Source organism: Lolium perenne, chromosome 6 (genome assembly GCF_019359855.2).
Source record: "Lolium perenne isolate Kyuss_39 chromosome 6, Kyuss_2.0, whole genome shotgun sequence".
In the NCBI taxonomy this organism is placed as follows: Eukaryota; Viridiplantae; Streptophyta; class Magnoliopsida; order Poales; family Poaceae; genus Lolium; species Lolium perenne.
The window spans coordinates 140128452-140147925 of NC_067249.2; the positions used below are offsets into that span (position 1 = coordinate 140128452).

The window sequence follows — 19474 nt, forward strand, 5'->3', positions numbered from 1 at the left end:
ATTACCACGGACGAGATGTGTGATGCGATCTGGCAGCGTGTGTCTGTCCTCCATCAAGAATCACTATATATTAAACACCACCGGACCATGGCGCAGGCTAGTCTTTTTCACGACTGCCAAAATTATTGTCTTGAGAATTTTACGAGGTGTATAACTAGCTGAGAACCTTAATCCTCTTTGACGTTGTCTGATAGAGATATCTATCTGTAAAACTTATTCTCCAGTCTAGCATCACCGGATCCTTGGCGCAATGGTAGCGCGTCTGACTCCAGATCAGAAGGTTGCGTGTTCGATTCACGTAGGGTTCAATATCCCTGATTTGCCGGTTCCTTTTTTAGTTTCTCTTTCCGCTCCCAACATCACAACCATGTGCCGCCCAACAATTCTTAGCTTATGGGCATTTCTGCCATGGGGCCTTCCGACCTGGCCCTTTGGCCCCAACCGCAAGAGCCGACCGAACCCATAGGCCATAGCCCAGATCCTATTCCTATTTTTTTTTTAATTCTGATCGCCTGTGGGCTGCAATTCTTATACACCGACCAGGTCCGCTGTTACCCCGCGCAGCACACCTCCGTGCCCAGTATGGGCTGGCATGGTCTGCCCAGTTCGCGGTTTACTTCGTCGTTACCGCGTGCCGCACACCCCACGCGCAGTATGGGCTGGCCTGGTCTGCCCAGTTCGCGGTTAATTTCGTTTTCTGTTTTATTTTTTTGTTTTTTCTTTCATTTTTCATTTCTGTTTTGTTTCTTCTTATTTTTTCAGATTCGAAAATATTAAGATATTTTTTAAAAAAAATTGTTGAGATTTTGAAAAGTATTTCATATTAGTTGTCACTAATTTGAGGAAGTATTTTATTAACAGTATAATTCTTCGAAAGATGGAATGCATTGAAAGTTGTGCCTCCTAATACTACCGGTCTATTCCCAGCATCTCCCATGCTGAACTGATCGATGGCAAAAGTGGCGTGCAATCTCATTAAAAAAACATTAGTGATTTGAGCGCAACCGCACAAGCAGTACTAACCCACACGTACGCTGAGAACATGAAAGAGGAAACTGCTCCATTTGGTAGTAATATACTTTCAACGACCCGAATCTCCAGAATCTTTCCCTTTTCGTCTCTCTGATGGTTGACACCTGTGGCACGTACCATTTGATTAATCAAGGAGGAGATCGCAAAGGCTCAAAGTCCCGTTGTCTCTTATTTCAAGGAAGGGCTGAGTCATTTCTCGTTTGGCCATTGGTCAAGGACATCATATGCTTTCTCACATGGGCTCCACCCAAGGCAAAACGTATTGTTTTTTGTTCAAGTTGCAAGGATTCGCTGTTGAAGTACAAAATAAAGGAACCAATTCTCGAAGACGCAGCCAGGTGATTTTCGTTCCATCATCCGAGATCCTCTGCAGAAAGCATATATAGGTAGATCAATTGTATTACATGGCAACTTTCTAAGCTCCATCATCAAGCTAGTACCGAGTAGTTTTTTTCGGGGGATATCATTCCACAATCTGTGTAGCACTCTAAATTCATAGAAAATATGGTATGTTATGATTAAAATTAAGTGTTGCTGATTTAGTATAATTTTGTACTAAATCGTTGACACTTACTAATATGGATGGGACAGAGTACAAGAAATCATGATTTAACATTCCGATGGAACTGTTCTTTTCTTTTCTTAAAAATAGAGATTAGTCATAATTAGTATGGGAATTAAAATATGCTAAACTAATGGCTAAGCTAGTCACAGATCAGGAGGGGCTACTATAGGAACAAACAACCTGACAAATTAGGGCACATACAATGGGTTGATTCGGTTGATGTAAGCCTTCCCTTACAGTTGATATATGAAACTTTTGCTCTCTTGGTGGAAAGAGAATGAAGAGAGGAGGCTGTCTCCCTTTGGTAAGTGATGATCTCATGGAAGTTAATAGAAGAGAAATATCTTCCCTTTCTTACATACTTCCTCCTCTTCAAAATAAGATGCCTATAATATTTGATCAATGTCAAACCTTTAAAAGGTTGACCAACTATATAGAAAAAACGCCAACATCTACAATACAAATGCATACAATATGAAAATATATTGCATGATGGTTCTTATAATGGCTTGTGGTTCCATAGACCCCAAGACTGTAACGATTTCATGAGTGAAACACAAGAATGGCTGAGATTAAATAATACATGTTCTGGATTAGGGGTAGGATGACTAAGATTAAATGACACCACGATACCCCTTCGGGGGTTTACACTATTTTAAAATTTGTGGGTCTATGGAAGCACAGGCCTCTATAATATTGATTTGGGATTATAATTTTTCCATATAGTTGGTCAAATCTTAAAAGTTTGACTTTGAAAAAATTATAGGCATCCTATTTTGAGAAGGGGGTGTATTTCTATTGAAAGTTTCCTTTTATGAGACATATATGCATTAATTGCTAGAGATAACAATAAAAGATAATCCATTGTACAAGATTTTTTATTGTCCTCTCTTGATAATGTGTATAAAGGTTGTTTGCCAACCGTTTCATAGGGATATACCAAATGGATAGGAGGAAATGTTCCACGGTGGCGGATCTGCGACTAGGCTAGGAGGGTTGAACCCCTCTCTAGCCCAACAATATAAAAGCGGAATGTTGATTGTGGCCCGGCCTACAAAATTTTGGTAGTCTAACATCTCTGGCCCGTATCTTAGATACAATCATGTCTTGTCTATTTTGGGCCCGTCATCTGACTCGGGTTTACCTTTGACTAGCTTTGGCACTTGCCTTATCTGAATGTCCATTATGTGTAAAACTAGGCATTCCTATTTCAGTTATAGCTTAATTGGAGGCTGAAATTAAATCCATTTGATTGATTTTAAAATTTTGTAAAAAGACACCTCTTTCGAAAACACAAAAATTATCTCAGTGATAATATTCCTCGCACTAGTATATAAACCTTTTTATAACTATGTTTTTTTACAATAGAACTCTTGTAAAAAAGGGAAATAGGCATGCATAAATGTGCATACTAATTAAGCTATATATGAAAAGTATGTTACTACCAATTTACTAGGGGGTAGCAACATTAACATTACTAGTGGAATGCCCGTGCTTCGCCATGGCCCAGATTTTTCCTTGCAACAAATGTTAATTCTCCCTCCTTTCCAATGAAAAGGGCTTATAATACCTATGTTTTCAAAATAAAATAATTATATATATCACATGATCAACAAATCATCTCCATTAGCGCAACAATTAATCTTTAACTGCATATTATTTGAGATATATATTTTATAATTAGGTTCCCACCTCCGAGAAGTACATAGATAAGTGTGATCAATATTCCTATTATGGTCGTAGGCTTGCTAGTTGATTGATAGAGTATAGTAATGTGTAATCATATCATCTCTCTAATTTTTTGGACGGCGGGCTTCTATTTGTATATGTATGACCTTTTTAAACATGATGTACGACTTTCTTGGCATGCGATAAAATAAATATTTGCATTGGAGGAATCGCATGCGCTACTCGAACCTTAGTCTGCCTACCTTCAAACTACATTCTGCATAAATTATTACTTTTACACATGCCTAATTTTTCGTGGCATGCACAGTTGTTGGAAGGGGAATTGGGAAACCCTTTTGGGAGTTTGATGTATAATACATGCAACTAGGAGCGGCACAATATTATTTCATCCTCGTGGGTCTTGTCAAATGTTTACTGTAGGGCCGTATTTCAATGTAACATAAACCTAACAAATATCTTCCAAATTGCACAGGTTTTGACACCCTAGTAAAGCTACCAGGCTAGACCCGAATATAGTGTACTAATAATGCGACTTGGTCCCGCAATGATAGTTTACAGGGTGGAGTACATGCAACATTCACTACCAGAAACCAGTATTTTCCCCACGGCTAAGAACCTACAGGAAATTAGCGAAAACCGTCAGGATAATTGTTCCTGTCAGCTGACCCACAGGAAAACACCGCCAGGACTAATCTGACAGGGAAATTCTTATTGCCTGACGGTTGGCTGACAGGAACTGTTTTCCTGGCGGCTAATCCTGTCAGTTGCTCCCAGGAAAATGCCAGCGTCAGGTTTACCAAGTTGTTGTTTTCTACGTCAGTTAACCGACAGGGAAAGGCCTGACCGGAAAATGCTGCCGTACCACGGTACCATCACGGATAATATGCATGGCGCTAGACTGCTCTCAGAAAACTAATCTGAGTATAATCCACATCATATACAAAATCATTCAGTCAATACACATTTAGCTAACGATCCAATTCATATTCAAATACACACATTCAGAATCAGTCTATAAATAAGATTATAACAATCAACATGTTCCAACAAATGATAATTGGCATATACAGACTTGCCCAAGTGCAGGTACATATATTCATTATTTGCCATCCATCAAATTACACTAACACTGAATCCAACAAGAGATCCAACATAACATAGGAGTGTCAATAATTAGTTGAAGTACGGGTACACTAAAGAGATCCTCCTCCGGAAGCACAATTTCTCTCACCATTGTTCTACCTAAATGTTACCATGACCGAAGAGATCATCCATAGCAGCAGCATCCAAGCTAACATGGGATGGATATGTGTTCCCCTACAAAGTCATGTGCACGTAAATGAGACCATGTGAGAACATCTTTCAAAATGAAACAACACAAGATATTTACAAAAAGAAATTGTCAATAATGTACAACCCTTGCACTTGTAAACATGAAAAAGCATCACTATCTACAGAGTACTTGATGCAACTATCCTTTTTCTGGAGTGTTGTAAGAGTAATTAAAAATACAAACTTATTTTCCAACTTAGAAACCTTCTTTTTGCAATGAGCTTGTATCGTTATCATAGTTTACCTTACCAGGCTGCACCAACAGATTAACTATATAAATTTGTATATAGCTTTTAAGGACCAGCATTATATAAAATTTACAAACTTACTCTCACAGCATGATCATCCAGAAAACTTCATTGCGCGAAGACATTTCAGATGTTCTGTATATATAACTACATAGCAGAAGCCATGTATATATAAAAACAATGCAGTTTAGAGCCTGTTTGGCAGCAAAAGTTTTTTAACAGTGAAATAACAAGCCATGTGTAGTATATGCAATACTCTTTAGAGCCAAATTCAGGAACAGTTTCTTATTCAAAAAGATGGCAATATGTAAGGATAAAAAGAAAGCACGCTATCTTTTATATAAACACACATTCTTTCTTATGAAGAAATTCAAATAATTGCATTTCAATAACTATATGTAGCAATAAGCAGGATATAATGAAAGATGAATTAGAAAGAAACCTTCTCAGGTTTCTTGGACATTCCACCATATGTCATCATGATGTCTCCGGCCTGAAGAGAATGGTACAATTACAAAATAGTGACACCTTAATAAGACGATGAAGCATCTCCTCCATCACAGTTAAATACTAACAAAGAACCCTAACATGATAGAGACCAAAATAGGACTAGCATAAGAAATACAACACAAATACATGTTAGCCAGGAATTATGTTCTAGAGTAGTACCAGTAAGCTATTGACATTCTTCACATTTAGCGGTCTTTTTGCGAACACATCATCTGCACCAGCTTTATAAGATTATTCGTTGCTTTTCTGACGAGGCCTACAAAACTTGTTTTTTGAAACTTAGTTACAGGCCTACAACATTTCAGTTACACATGAAGCAAATAATTAACATGAGAAAGATAAGGTAATTTGAAAGTAGATCAGGTACTTAACAACTATGCAAACTATATAGCCATGACACTATTGAGTCTCCCAATGGCATGCTAATAACGCACCTATAGTAGCACCTAAATCTACAATCTACAAGATAGAACAAAGCTGTTTCTTGCATGATGAAAACTAAATAAAACAATGCACTAAAAATGCAAAAGGCCCTCATTTTGTCACATTTATAAGTAATAATTTCCCCAACGACCATGGCTGATACTTACCACACCAAAATGAAACTGCTGCTGCTACCTCCTGAGTGATTTCACGTATCTGCATATGTAATGATATATCAATAGCAATAGAAAACTTCCTCACAAAAAGATAATACGGAAGCTGAAACACTGATTTTGGACAAAAGGGAGAGGAGTTGGGCGGTGGATTTCGGAGAAGGGAGCTGGGTGGAGCTCGCTGACGTAGATGGGAACTAGGCGACCGGCGCGATTGGATCTGGTTGCGCACGGTCGTGGATGGATCCGGTGGCCAGCGGCCGCAGCTGGATCTGGAGGTCGAAGGAGAGGGAGGCTGGCGGCACAGGAGGGCGGCGACAATTGTGAGGAAGTGGGAGGAGGGCGGCGGCGGTGCGTGGAGAAGAGGATAGAATGGGGAAATTTTCTAGGGCTGTCTCTAATCTTATCTGTAGATGAAAAATATCGCGCGAAGTTTCCAGTGTGGCGCCGGGATGGAAAATTTCGGCGCGAACTTGCGGGTCGTGTGCATCTGATGGCGGGTGGGCTCTAAATTTTTTCTTGTGAGCTGACTAGGACACAGGAAAACGTGTTATCCTGATATCTACTTCGGGCCTCACAGGAAAATTCATAGCTGAGAGGAAAAAGACGGTTTCTGGTAGTGATTATAGAATGGTTGAGAAATAAAACATACTAACTCTTCAATGCCTTGTGTGGGCAAATCTATAGAAATTTTATATGGATCGACCTTTAATATTATGATAATATAGAGTAGCACAGAGTCCCGAGTAGTTGTTGGAATTAGCATGGTTATGCATCAAAATGGCGATTAAGTCCCAAATACCAATATATAGCATTACTTATGAACACTAATTTTCTAATCCTAGGATTATATAATCATGAGTAACTTAGTGAAAACTCATACCTATAATTTTCAAAAAATCCAAGAATGCAAAAGGCATGTAGACGCATACACATTGAAGTTTGGTATGATTATAAACTCCGAGTTGAGGGAAAAAATATGTTGATCTAGCATGAATGATAGTAAGTTACACATGATGTATGTGTTTCTATATGTACTCCACATGTATATTTTTTAAGGCTTAGACATATTTTATTGTGCTAAGTTACAATAGCATGATCATATGATACTTGGTTCTGCTAGCTGTTTTTACATTAAAAATATTTATATCATGATTTGCTTGCTATCCTTGAGTTGCCATATGCAGACTCAACTTAAGATCTCATTCCGGTATGTAATGATATGTGAGTCTCAGTGAAATTTGGTTGCCAAAACAATGAATTTTGGTACTCTAGCCATTAATTGCTCAACAAGAGTTGATCTTGATCAGCACATGTTTGACAAATTTAGGCAAGACTAGAATAAAGACACAAGTTTAAAGAGAAGTACTGGAAAATGAACTCAATGCGTTAAATTACATAGAGTGGAAGTCTCCATAAAAAAAATCAGGTCTTTGTGGCATGTATGCTTGACACAGAAACTGGGGCAGTAGTGCAGCACGCACTTCACAAAGTATCTGCCATACTTGATCTCGGTAGCACACATAGTATTTGTCCCATCGGAAAAGCCTGTAGCTCAAGCTCTCTTTCTTGTCCAGTACAGCAGGAAGCACGACAGTATGACGGTCACATCATCCAATCCTGCCATCCCATTTGTCGAGGTACGGACGTCCTCGTTTCGGGGGTTCACAGCTAGTTCGAGTTATGCTGTAACCACTCCGTTTCAAAATAACAGTGCAAACAGCGAAGCAATGACGTAGCAGGACAAGTGATTCACGTTTTAGTCATAAACAGCGAAGCAATGATCTGCATGTTACGCTTAAGGAAGACACTACATTGATTTTGCATATCACCTTGTTAGACTTTTATAATATGTACTCACTCCGTTTCCAAAAGTATTACGCATATCTCAGCATATTTTAAGTTTAATTAATTATATGGATAAAAATATGAACATTTACAATTCCAAATCAATATCAATGATCCACTGTAAGAGATTAGTCAAACTTAGATGTTGACATTTGTTTATACGCCTTATTTTAAGAAACATGTCTACAACCTGTATTTCCTTCTATAAGACGTTTATAAAAAGGAACGGAGGGAGTAGCATATATCAAGAATGTTTCGACCGCACTATAGAAGGCAAATGCTAGGTGACACCGTCTTGTTGGAGTGAAGAATGATGTCTGCTGTTTTGGGAGAAATACCAAATCCGTTGGTTGTTAAAAGATGTCGACACCAATGTTATTATATATGTGGGATAAGATGTCATCCACATATACGGACAAAATAAACTGGCATAGTGATAGAAACCATGTGACCGGTGCGTCGCTTGGATAGTCAATAGATGTGCTAGGAAATGATGGAATTGGAAAAGTTTGGTCAAATTAGGACAATGAAAATATGTAAGACCCACACAACCAACGAAAATACGACTTGTGGTTACCTTGTTTTTTCTAGCAAATTTAACATTACAGTACAACCGGTTAGTGACATTTTTTTTTTCACAAACATAAAAAATGATGTTTTTTTTTTGACAATCAATACCACATATATTTATAGTAACACATAGTACATGGTAGAGATACACGAGTTAACTCCAACGATTACAAAATAAATTATAAAATAAACAAGTAAATCATTGAGATATTCACATTCTTTTTTCTTCCATGACTCAATCTTGTACTTCTCTGAAGGCAGCCGAAAACAGATACCAAACCATAGACCTGAAGAAACCAATGAAAGTTCTTCCATAATTTTAATTTGAGCCGCAATGCCAAGGCTACGTGCACACACGCAACCATTGAAATAGTCAATCAACATCGGCAAGAGTAGAAGTTATGTACACATCCGTCCTTGTTTAATTAGTAGGCATCCAAATATATTAAGGTTCAACTTTAACAATCAACTGACCCAAAACAATATAGGTTATGTGTTATAATTTGTGTGGTACATAACTTAAACGGGTACTTTTTTACGCATGCGTACATAACTTATATTTTATTGATCAAACTGAATCAAAGTTAAACCTTAAAATATGTGTTGTATAATAGTTATTAAACCAACATATACTGTGTGAGAGAACTCATATTGTGAGCCCTACAATGGAACTTGGTAATAGCGCTTTTCTTCCTACTGGATAAAACCAAACTTTACTTGCCTCAAAGATCCGAATATATCTCTAGTGCATGGGTAAAGAACTTCTCAAAGAACAAAGCACTCAAGTATACTCACCAGCGACGTACGGAGTACGCTCACAATTCCTGTTATAAGTAAGTACAATAATGGGTCATGTACTGCCGGGCCCGGGTTGGTTGATAGGAGAACTACTGGCACATACCTCAACTAAAACCCTTCAAGTTGATGTTAGGGCAACTTCAATGGGGGATGCATATCTGACCCAAAAATAGTCGCGCATGTTCATTTGCGTTCGCCCGCGAATATAAAAATGGTAGTTTTCACCGCGGATCCGTTTGCGCCTGGGGATGTCCAGCGGAGCAACACATATATTTTTACCTATTTTTTCTTTTTTGATTTAATCATAGATAGAAACATTACACAAACTACAACGTAGTTTGAAAAATGGTTTAAAAATTGCAAAATAAGGAGACCTAACTAGTGTTGGAATCGCGAGTTTCGTTCTTTCGCTGCCAAAAAGAACGCTCTCAGACACCCAGTCGCACAAACTAGAAAATCCAGCTGATTCTGTGTGCCTTATGTTTTTAGATGCGTAGGAAGAACATACAAAAATATACACTAGTGGCTTCAATTGGCCGGTAACCATCTTCGCTGCGAAAAAAGAACACTAGCAGTCGGTGTCCTCGCCGAACTCGTCCATGTGGTAGTGCCTGCGGCAGGATGTGTTGTCGAACACCGTGATGATCATCTCGTCGTTGCCTTCATAAGGAAGGTGAGTAGGAAGCCGGCCTCGAGGTTGTGGGTGCGGGCGAACTTGTCCCACCCGGTGTGCAAGTACATCTTGCCTTGCCCATGAAACAATACCTCGACAGGCCACCGACAAAAGCCGCATCTGGCCTCCCACAGCTGCAACTCGGCCAGATCGGCGCCATCGACGAACTCGGCGAACTTATTCGGCAGACGCTTCATGGCGAAGGAGTACGTCCTCATCGATGTAGAGAATGAACTCGAAGGAGATCGCCTCATGTGAAGATGACGATGGTACAGGCGACGACGAGCGGCGGGGTGATGTTGCTCCAGCACGGCAGCCCCTGCCACGGCGACCGCGTCTGCGGGCTCGACCGCCTCGCCTGCCAGCTGGACCGGCAATGAATCCCCCTCGAGGGTTTGTGTGGGCGGCGCTATGATGGAGGTTGTGCAGTGGCTTAGATTTGTGTGGAAGAGGTAATGAGGCAGCCGAGCGCGCGCCCCTCTTTATATACGCCGGAGGAAGGCAAGAAGCACGACACGCTTGACGACGACATTACTTTCGTAGGCAGAGGTGGGCGGCGGCTCGAGGCATCACCATTAAAGTGGCGCTGACTGCCGAAGCGATGCTTCGTCGCCAGTACTGGCGCGCTTGAAAAGATGAATCGATCTAGGTTGCTGCTAGGTGGGCATGTGCTAGAGGCGAGTGATACGTCTCAAACGTATCTATAATTTTTGATGCTCCATGCTTGTTTTACACCAATTCATATATGTTTTGCTTACACTTCGTTGCACTTTTACATGATTTCTGGCAATAACCTATTAACAAGATGCCACAGTGTCAGTTCCCTGTTTTCTGCTATTTTTATATTTCAGAAAAGTTGTACAGGAAATATTCTCGGAATTGAACGAAACAAAAGCCGAAGTTAATATTTTACCGAAACGAAGACGAAGTCTAGAGGGGGTCGAAGAGGCGCAGCAGGGCGGCCAGACCTACCCTAGGCGCGGCATGGACCTGGCCCGCACCTAGGGGTAGTCTGGGCCCACCAGGCGCCCCACCAACCTAAATCTTCCGCCTATTTATACATCTTCTCGGGAAAACCCTGGATACCCGAGCCTCCATCCACGAAAAGTTCCGTCGCGGATGCCATCGCAGAACCCATCTCGGGGGATCTGAAGCTCTTCCCGGCACCCTGCCGGAGGGGGAAGTCATCGCCGGAGGCATCTACATCGCCATGCCCGCCTTCGAAGTGATGCGTGAGTAGTTCATCCCTGGACTATGGGTCCATAGCAGTAGCTAGATGGTTGTCTTCTCGACTTTGTGCTTCATGTATCGATCTTGTGAGCTGTCCTACATGATCAAGATCATCTTTATGTAATCTTATATGTTTGGTTTGCTGGGATCCGATGAATATTGTATACTATGTTGAGATTGATTATATATCCATGTCATATGTTATTTGTGATCTTGCATGCTCTCCGTTGCTAGTAGAAACTCTGGCCAAGTGGACACTTGTGACTCCAAGAGGGCGTATTTATGCTCGATAGTAGATTCATGCCTCTACTTTTCTAGGAGAGTGACTTTATAACTTCTAAGATTGTAGATGTGTTGTTGCTACTAGGGAGAAAACAAAAATGTTTTATCCGAGGGTAATTCTATTGTTTACTTTACACACATTGCTTAATGCGTTAATCTGTTGCTTGCGAATTAATACTGAAAAGGGTGCGGATGCTAACCGGAAGGTGGATTATTAGTCATAGACGCAGTTGGATTACGGTCTATGTATTATGTTGTAATTGTAGGGATTCGTAGCATAGAAAACAAAAAAAATTCCTACCGCGAGAACGCAATCCAAGCCAAGATGCAATCTAGAAGACGGGAGCAACGAGGGGATGAACGAGACTCACCCTTGAAGATTTCCAAAGCCTACAAGATGAGGCTCTTGTTGCTGCGGTAGACGATCACTTGCCGCTTTCAAAAGCGCGTAGAAGATCTTGACGGTGCCACAATCGGGCAGCACCTCCGTACTCGGTCACACGTTCGGTGTTGATGAAGACGACGTCCTTCTCCCCGTTCCAGCGGGCAGCGGAAGTAGTAGCTCCTCCTTGAATCCGGCAGCATGACGGCGTGGTGGCGGTGGCGGTGGCGGTGGCGATGGAGATCTCCGGCGGAGCTTCGCTAAGCGTTGCGGGAGAGGTGGAGGAGGTGGGGCGGCTAGGGTTTGGGAGAGGGGGTGGCCGGCCACTATGGGGTGCGGCCAAGCTATGGCTTTATGGTGGCCGGCCCCCTCCCCTTGGCCCTCATTATGTAGGTGGAAACCCCAAGTGTTGGACTACAAGTCTTCGAATAAGACCCCAACCCAAAACCTTCCATGTGTAGGGAAACCTACCCAAGGTGGGATTCCCACCTCAAGTGGGACTCCCACCCTTCCATGAGGGGGGTGGCCGGCCACCCTTGGTGGAGTCCACCTGGGACTCCACCCCTCTAGGGTTGGCCGGCCATGGGAGGTGGAGTCCCTTCGGGACTCTTCCTTCCAAAGTGATTTCTTCCGGACTATTCTAGAACCTTCCATAAATGCACCGGATCATTTTCAAACTTATAAAATGATTTCCTATATATGAATCTTATTCTCCGGACCATTCCGGAACTCCTCGTGATGTCCGGGATCCCATCCGAGACTTCGAACAAAACTTCGAACTCCATTCCATATTCAAGTTCTACTAATACGACATCAAACCTTAAGTGTGTCACCCTACGGTTCGCGAACTATGTAGACATGGTTGAGAACTCTCTCCTACCAATAACCAATAGCGGGATCTGGAGATCCATAATGGCTCCCACATATTCAACGATGACTTAGTGATCGAATGAACCATTCACATACGATACCAATTCCCTTTGTCACGCGATATTTTACTTGTCCGAGGTTTGATCATCGGTATCTCTCTATACCTTGTTCAACCTCGTCTCCTGACAAGTACTCTTTACTCGTACCGTGGTATGTAGTCTCTTATGAACTTATTCATATGCTTGCAAGCTAGTTAGACGACATTCCACCGAGAGGGCCCAGAGTATATCTATCCGTCATCGGGATGGACAAATCCCACTATTGATCCATATGCCTCAACTCATACTTTCCGGATACTTAATCCCACCTTTATAACCACCCATTTACGTAGTGGCGTTTGATGTAATCAAAGTAACTTTCTGGTATAAGTGATTTACATGATCTCATGGTCGAAAGGACTAGGTAACTATGTATCGAAAGCTTATAGCAAATAACTTAATGACGTGATCTTATGCTACGCTTAATTGGGTGTGTCCATTACATCATTCATATAATGATATAACCTTGTTATTAATAACATCCAATGTTCATGATTATGAAACTAATCATCTATTAATCAACAAGCTAGTTAAGAGGCTTACTAGGGACTCATTGTTGTTTACATAACACACATGTATCAATGTTTCGGTTAATACAATTATAGCATGGTATATAAACATATATCATAAACACAAAGATATATAATAACCACTTTTATTATTGCCTCTTGGGCATATCTCCAACAGTCTCCCACTTGCACTAGAGTCAATAATCTAGATTACATTGTAAGGTACCTAACACCCATGGCATTCTGGTGTTGGTCATGCTTTGCCCTAGGGAGAGCTTTAGTCAACGGATCTGCTACATTCAGATCAGTGTGTACTTTGCAAATCTTTACTTCTCCATCTTCGATGTACTCGCGAATCGAATGATAACGCAGCTTGATATGCTTCAGCCTCTTGTGTGACCTTGGTTCTTGTGCATTGGCGATGGCACCCATGTTGTCACAGTAGATGACTAGTGGGTCCAATGCACTAGGAACCACACCGAGCTCTACAATGAACCTCTTCATCCATACCGCTTCTGATGAAGCCTCTGAAGCCGCTATGTACTCCGATTCTGTTGAAGACTTCGCCACCGTGCACTGCTTCGAGCTTGCCCAGCTTACTGCAGCACCATTCAATATAAACACGTACCCGCATCCGTGACTTAGAGTCATCGGGATCAGTGTTCCAACTTGCATCGGTGTAACTTGTTACAATGAGCTCTTGGTCACCTCCATAACAAAGAAACATATCCTTAGTTCTTTTCAAGTACTTCAGGATATTCTTGACCGCTGTCCAGTGTTCCATTCCTGGATCACTTTGATATCTGCTAGTCAAACTAACAACATGTGCTATATCCGGTCTAGTACATAGCATGGCATACATGATAGAGCCTACTGCCGAGGCATAGGGGATCTGACTCATCCTTTCTCTTTCTTCTGCCGTAGCCGGACCTTGAGCCTTACTCAAGACCTTGCCTGGTAACATAGGTAATAATCCTTTCTTACTTTCGTCCATTCTAAACTTCTTTAGAATCTTGTCCAGGTATGTACTCTGTGATAGCCCTATTAGACGTCTTGATCTATCTCTATAAATCTTGATGCCTAATATATACGATGCTTCACCAAGGTCTTTCATTGAAAAACTATTATTCAAATAACCTTTTACACTGCTTAATAGTTCTATATCATTCCCAATCAATAATACGTCATCTACATATAATATCAGGAACGCTACAGAGCTCCCACTCACTTTCTTGTAAATACAGGCCTCTCCATGACACTGTATAAACCCGAAGTCTTTGAACACCTTATCAAAGCGTCGGTTCCAACTTCTCGATGCTTGCTTCAGTCCATAACTTGAACGCTGAAGTTTGCATACTTTGTCAGCATTTTTAGGATCGACAAAACCTTTGGGTTGTACCATATACAACTCTTCCTCAATGTCTCCATTAAGGAACGCCGTTTTGACATCCATCTGCCAAATCTCATAATCGAAAAATGCAGCTATTGCTAACAAAATCCTCACAGATTTTAGCTTCGCTACAAGTGAGAAAGTCTCATCGTAGTCAACACCTTGAATTTGTCGGAAACCCTTTGCGACAAGTCGAGCTTTATAGACAGTAATATTACCATTAGCATCTGTTTTTCTCTTGAAGATCCATTTATTCTCGACAGCCTTGCGGCTATCAGGTAAGTCTACCAAAGTCCACACTTTGTTATCATACATGGATCCCATTTCGGATTTCATGGCTTCTTGCCATTTGTTGGAATCTGGGCTCATCATCGCTTCTTCATACGTCGCAGGGTCTTCATCATTGTTGTCCACAATCATGACATTTAGACAAGGATCATACCAATCAGGAGTGGCACGTTCCCTTGTCGATCTGCGAGGTTTAGTAGCTATCTCGTTTGAAGTTTCATGATCATTATCATTAGCTTCCTCTGTTGCCGGTGTAGGAGGCACAGGAACATCTTCCGGTACTGCGCTACTCTGATCAACGAGTGAAGATTCATCAATCTCATCGAGTTCTACTTTTCTTCCAGTCACTTCTTTAGTGAGAAATTCTTTCTCAAGAAAGGTTCCGTTCTTAGCAACAAAGATCTTGCCTTCGGATCTGTGATAGAAAGTGTACCCTATAGTTTCCTTAGGGTATCCTATGAAGACGCATTTTCCCGCTTTGGGTTCTAGCTTGTCCGGTTGTAACTTTTTTACATAGGCTTCGCAACCCCAAACTTTAAGGAACGACAGCTTAGGTTTCTTATTAAACCATAATTCATACGGTGTCGTTTCAACGGATTTTGATGGTGCTCTATTTAAAATGAATGCGGCTGTCTCTAATGCATAACTCCAAAATGATAACGGCAAATCAGTAAGAGACATCATAGAACGAACCATATCTAAGAGAGTTCGATTACGACGTTCGGACACACCGTTTCGTTGTGGTGTTCCCGGCGGTGTCAATTGTGAAAGTATTCCGCATTTCTTTAAATGCATGCCAAACTCATAACTCAGATATTCACCTCCGCGATCAGATTGTAGAAATTTAATCTTCTTGTTACGTTGATTTTCTACTTCACTTTGGAATTCCTTAAACTTCTCGAAAGTTTCAGATTTATGTTTCATGAAATAGATATACCCATATCTACTCAAATCATCTGTGAAGGTTAGAACATAACGATAACCAACACGCGAGGCTACACTCATTGGTCCGCACACATCGGTATGTATGATTTCCAATAAGTCTGTAGCTCGCTCCATAATACCAGAGAATGGAGTCTTAGTCATTTTTCCCATTAGACATGCTTCGCATCTATCAAGTGACTCAAAGTCAAGCGATTCAAGTAATCCATCGGTATGGAGTTTCTTCATGCGTTTCACTCCAATATGACCAAGACGACAGTGCCACATATAAGTAGAATTATCATTCAATTTAATTCGCTTAGCATCAATGTTATGAATATGTGTATCACTACTATCGAGATCTAACAGAAATAAACCATTCTTTTCAGGTGCTCGACCATAAAAGATATTATTCATAAAAATAGAACAACCATTATTCTCAGACTTGAATGAATAACTGTCTTGCATTAAACAAAATCCAGATATAATGTTCATGCTCAACGCGGGTACAAAATAACAATTATTGAGGTTTAAAACTAATCCCGAAGGTATATCTAGATGAAGTGTGCCGACAGCGATCACATCGACTTTGGATCCATTTCCAACGCGCATCGTCACTTCATCCTTCAATAGTCTTCGTTTATTCTTTAGTTCCTGTTTCGAGTTACAAATATGAGCAACCGAACCAAAAGATCAAATACCCAGGTACTTGTTCGAGAACCAGTAAGATAAACATCTATAACATGTATATCAGATATACCTTCTTTCTTCTTCTTGACAAGGCCGCTCTTCAGATCAGCCAAATACTTGGAGCAATTACGCTTCCAGTGTCCCTTCTCCTTGCAGTAATAGCACTCAGCATCAGGCTTAGGGCCATTCTTAGGTTTCATAGGAGGCGTGGCAGCTTTCTTGCCACCCTTCTTGAATTTCCCCTTAGACTTGCCCTGTTTCTTGAAACTGGTGGTCTTGTTGACCATCAACACTTGGTGCTCTTTCTTGATCTCAATCTCAGCAGATTTTAGCATGGCGAAGAGTTCAGGTAACTCTTTGTTCATGTTCTGCATATTGTAGTTCATCACAAAGTTCTTGTAACTAGGTGGCAGTGATTGAAGGACACGATTAATCCCCAGTCGGTTAGGAATCACTATTCCCAAGTCACTGAGTTTCTTCGCATGTCCGGTCATGGCGAGCATGTGCTCACTAACGGAGCTGCCTTCTTCCATCATGCAGCTGAAGAAGTGTTTTGATGCTTCATAGCATTCCACGGTCGCATGAGTTTCAAAGATAGCTTTCAGCTCATTGACCAACTCATGAGGATCGTGGTGCTCAAAATGTTTTTGAAGATCGGCTTCCAGACTACATAGGATGGCACACTGAACTTGAGAGTACCGAGTTTTCCGAGTCGCGTAATCATTCTTTACTTCATCGGTTTCAATTTCTGCAGGAGGGTCACCTAGCGGTGCATAAAGCACATATTGCAGATTTCCGCCAGCGAGGAAAATCCTCACATGACGGAACCAGTCGGTGAAGTTGCTACCGTTGCTCTTAAGCTTTTCTTTCTCTAGAACTGGTTAAAATTGATTGGGGACGCCATATCTACAACATATATTTGCAATAGTTTAGACTAAGTTTATGACAAATTGAGTTCAAATTTTAATTCAACAAAATTAAAAACTAGGTGAACTCCCACTCAAAACAATATCCCTCGAATTGTCTTAGTGATCACACGAACCAAATCCACCACACCAAGTCCGATCATCACGAGACAAGATGTAACTTCAATGGCGAACACTCAAAGTGTTTATCATATCAATCATATGATTCATGCTCTACCTTTCAGTATCACGTGTTCCGAGACCATGTCTGTACATGCTAGGCTCGTCAAGGCCACCTTAGTATCCGCATGTGCAAAACTGGCTTGCACCCGTTGTATGCACTTGTTGAGTCTATCACACCCGATCATCACGAGATGCTTCGAAACGACAAGTCTTGGCAACGGTGCTACTAAGGATGAACACTTTATTATCTTGATATTTTAGTGAGAGGGATCATCTTATAATGCTACCGTCGCGATCTAAGCAAAATAAGATGCATAAAAGGATTAACATCACATGTAGTTCATATGTGATATGATATGGCCCCTTTGTCTTTGCGCCTTTGATCTTCATCTCCAAAGCACGGACATGATCTCCATCATCAACGGACATGATCTCCATCATCGTCGGCGTAGCATCAAGGTCAATGGCGCCGTCTTCATGATTGTTCTCCCATGTAGCAACTATTACAACTTCTTTGAAATACTACTCAATATGAAATTTAAAGACAACCATAAGGCTCCTGCCGGTTGCCACAATACAATAATGATCATCTCATACATATTCATCATCACATTATGGCCATATCACATCACCAAACCCTGCAAAAACAAGTTAGACGTTCTCTAATTTGGTTTGCATATTTTACGTGGTTTAGGGTTTTCGAGTGAGATCTAATCTACCTACGAACATGAACCACAACGGTGACACTAGTGTTGTCAATAGAAGAGTAAATTGAATCTTCACTATAGTAGGAGAGACAGACACCCGCAAAGCCACTTATGCAATACAAGTTGCATGTCGAGCGTGGAGCAAATCTCATGAACGCGGTCATGTAAAGTTAGCCCGAGCCGCTTCATCCCACTATGCCACAAAGATGCAAAGTACTCAAACTAAAGACAACATAAGCATCAATGCCCACAAAACCATTGTGTTCTACTCGTGCAACCATCTATACATAGACACGGCTCTGATACCACTGTAGGGATTCGTAGCATAGAGAACAAAAAAATTCCTACCGCGAGAACGCAATCCAAGCCAAGATGCAATCTAGAAGACGGGAGCAACGAGGGGATGAACGAGACTCACCCTTGAAGATTTCCAAAGCCTACAAGATGAGGCTCTTGTTGCTGCGGTAGACGATCACTTGCCGCTTTCAAAAGCGCGTAGAAGATCTTGACTGTGCCACAATCGGGCAGCACCTCCGTACTCGGTCACACGTTCGGTGTTGATGAAGACGACGTCCTTCTCCCCGTTCCAGCGGGCAGCGGAAGTAGTAGCTCCTCCTTGAATCCGGCAGCACGACGGCGTGGTGGCGGTGGCGATGGAGATCTCCGGCGGAGCTTCGCTAAGCGTTGCGGGAGAGGTGGAGGAGGTGGGGCGGCTAGGGTTTGGGAGAGGGGGTGGCTGGCCACTATGGGGTGCGTGTTGGAGATATGCCCAAGAGGCAATAATAAAAGTGGTTATTATATATCTTTGTGTTTATGATAAATGTTTATATACCATGCTATAATTGTATTAACCGAACATTGATACATGTGTGTTATGTAAACAACAATGAGTCCCTAGTAAGCCTCTTAACTAGCTTGTTGATTAATAGATGATTATAGTTTCATAATCATGAACATTGGATGTTATTAATAACAAGGTTATATCATTATATGAATGATGTAATGGACACACCCAATTAAGCGTAGCATAAGATCACGTCATTAAGTTATTTGCTATAAGCTTTCGATACATAGTTACCTAGTCCTTTCGACCATGAGATCATATAAATCACTTATACCGGAAAGGTACTTTGATTACATCAAACGCCACTGCGTAAA

The 19474-nt window shown here is 41.2% G+C and overlaps 1 long non-coding RNA gene and 1 other non-coding gene across 2 annotated transcripts; one reads left to right on the forward strand and one right to left on the reverse strand.

The window, feature by feature from the left end:
• Positions 1 to 236: 236 nt before the first annotated feature.
• Positions 237 to 308, forward strand: TRNAW-CCA (transfer RNA tryptophan (anticodon CCA)). The gene has a single exon. It is a non-coding gene; the product is annotated as a tRNA-Trp (tRNA).
• A 4017-nt stretch (positions 309 to 4325) lies between these two features.
• On the reverse strand, positions 4326 to 6327 carry LOC127326434 (uncharacterized). Its single transcript, XR_007867830.2, has 4 exons — positions 5967 to 6327; positions 5536 to 5632; positions 5309 to 5359; positions 4326 to 4603 (listed from the first exon to the last, which is right to left on the reverse strand). It is a non-coding gene; the product is annotated as an uncharacterized lncRNA (long non-coding RNA).
• Between the last annotated feature and the right edge of the window lie 13147 nt (positions 6328 to 19474).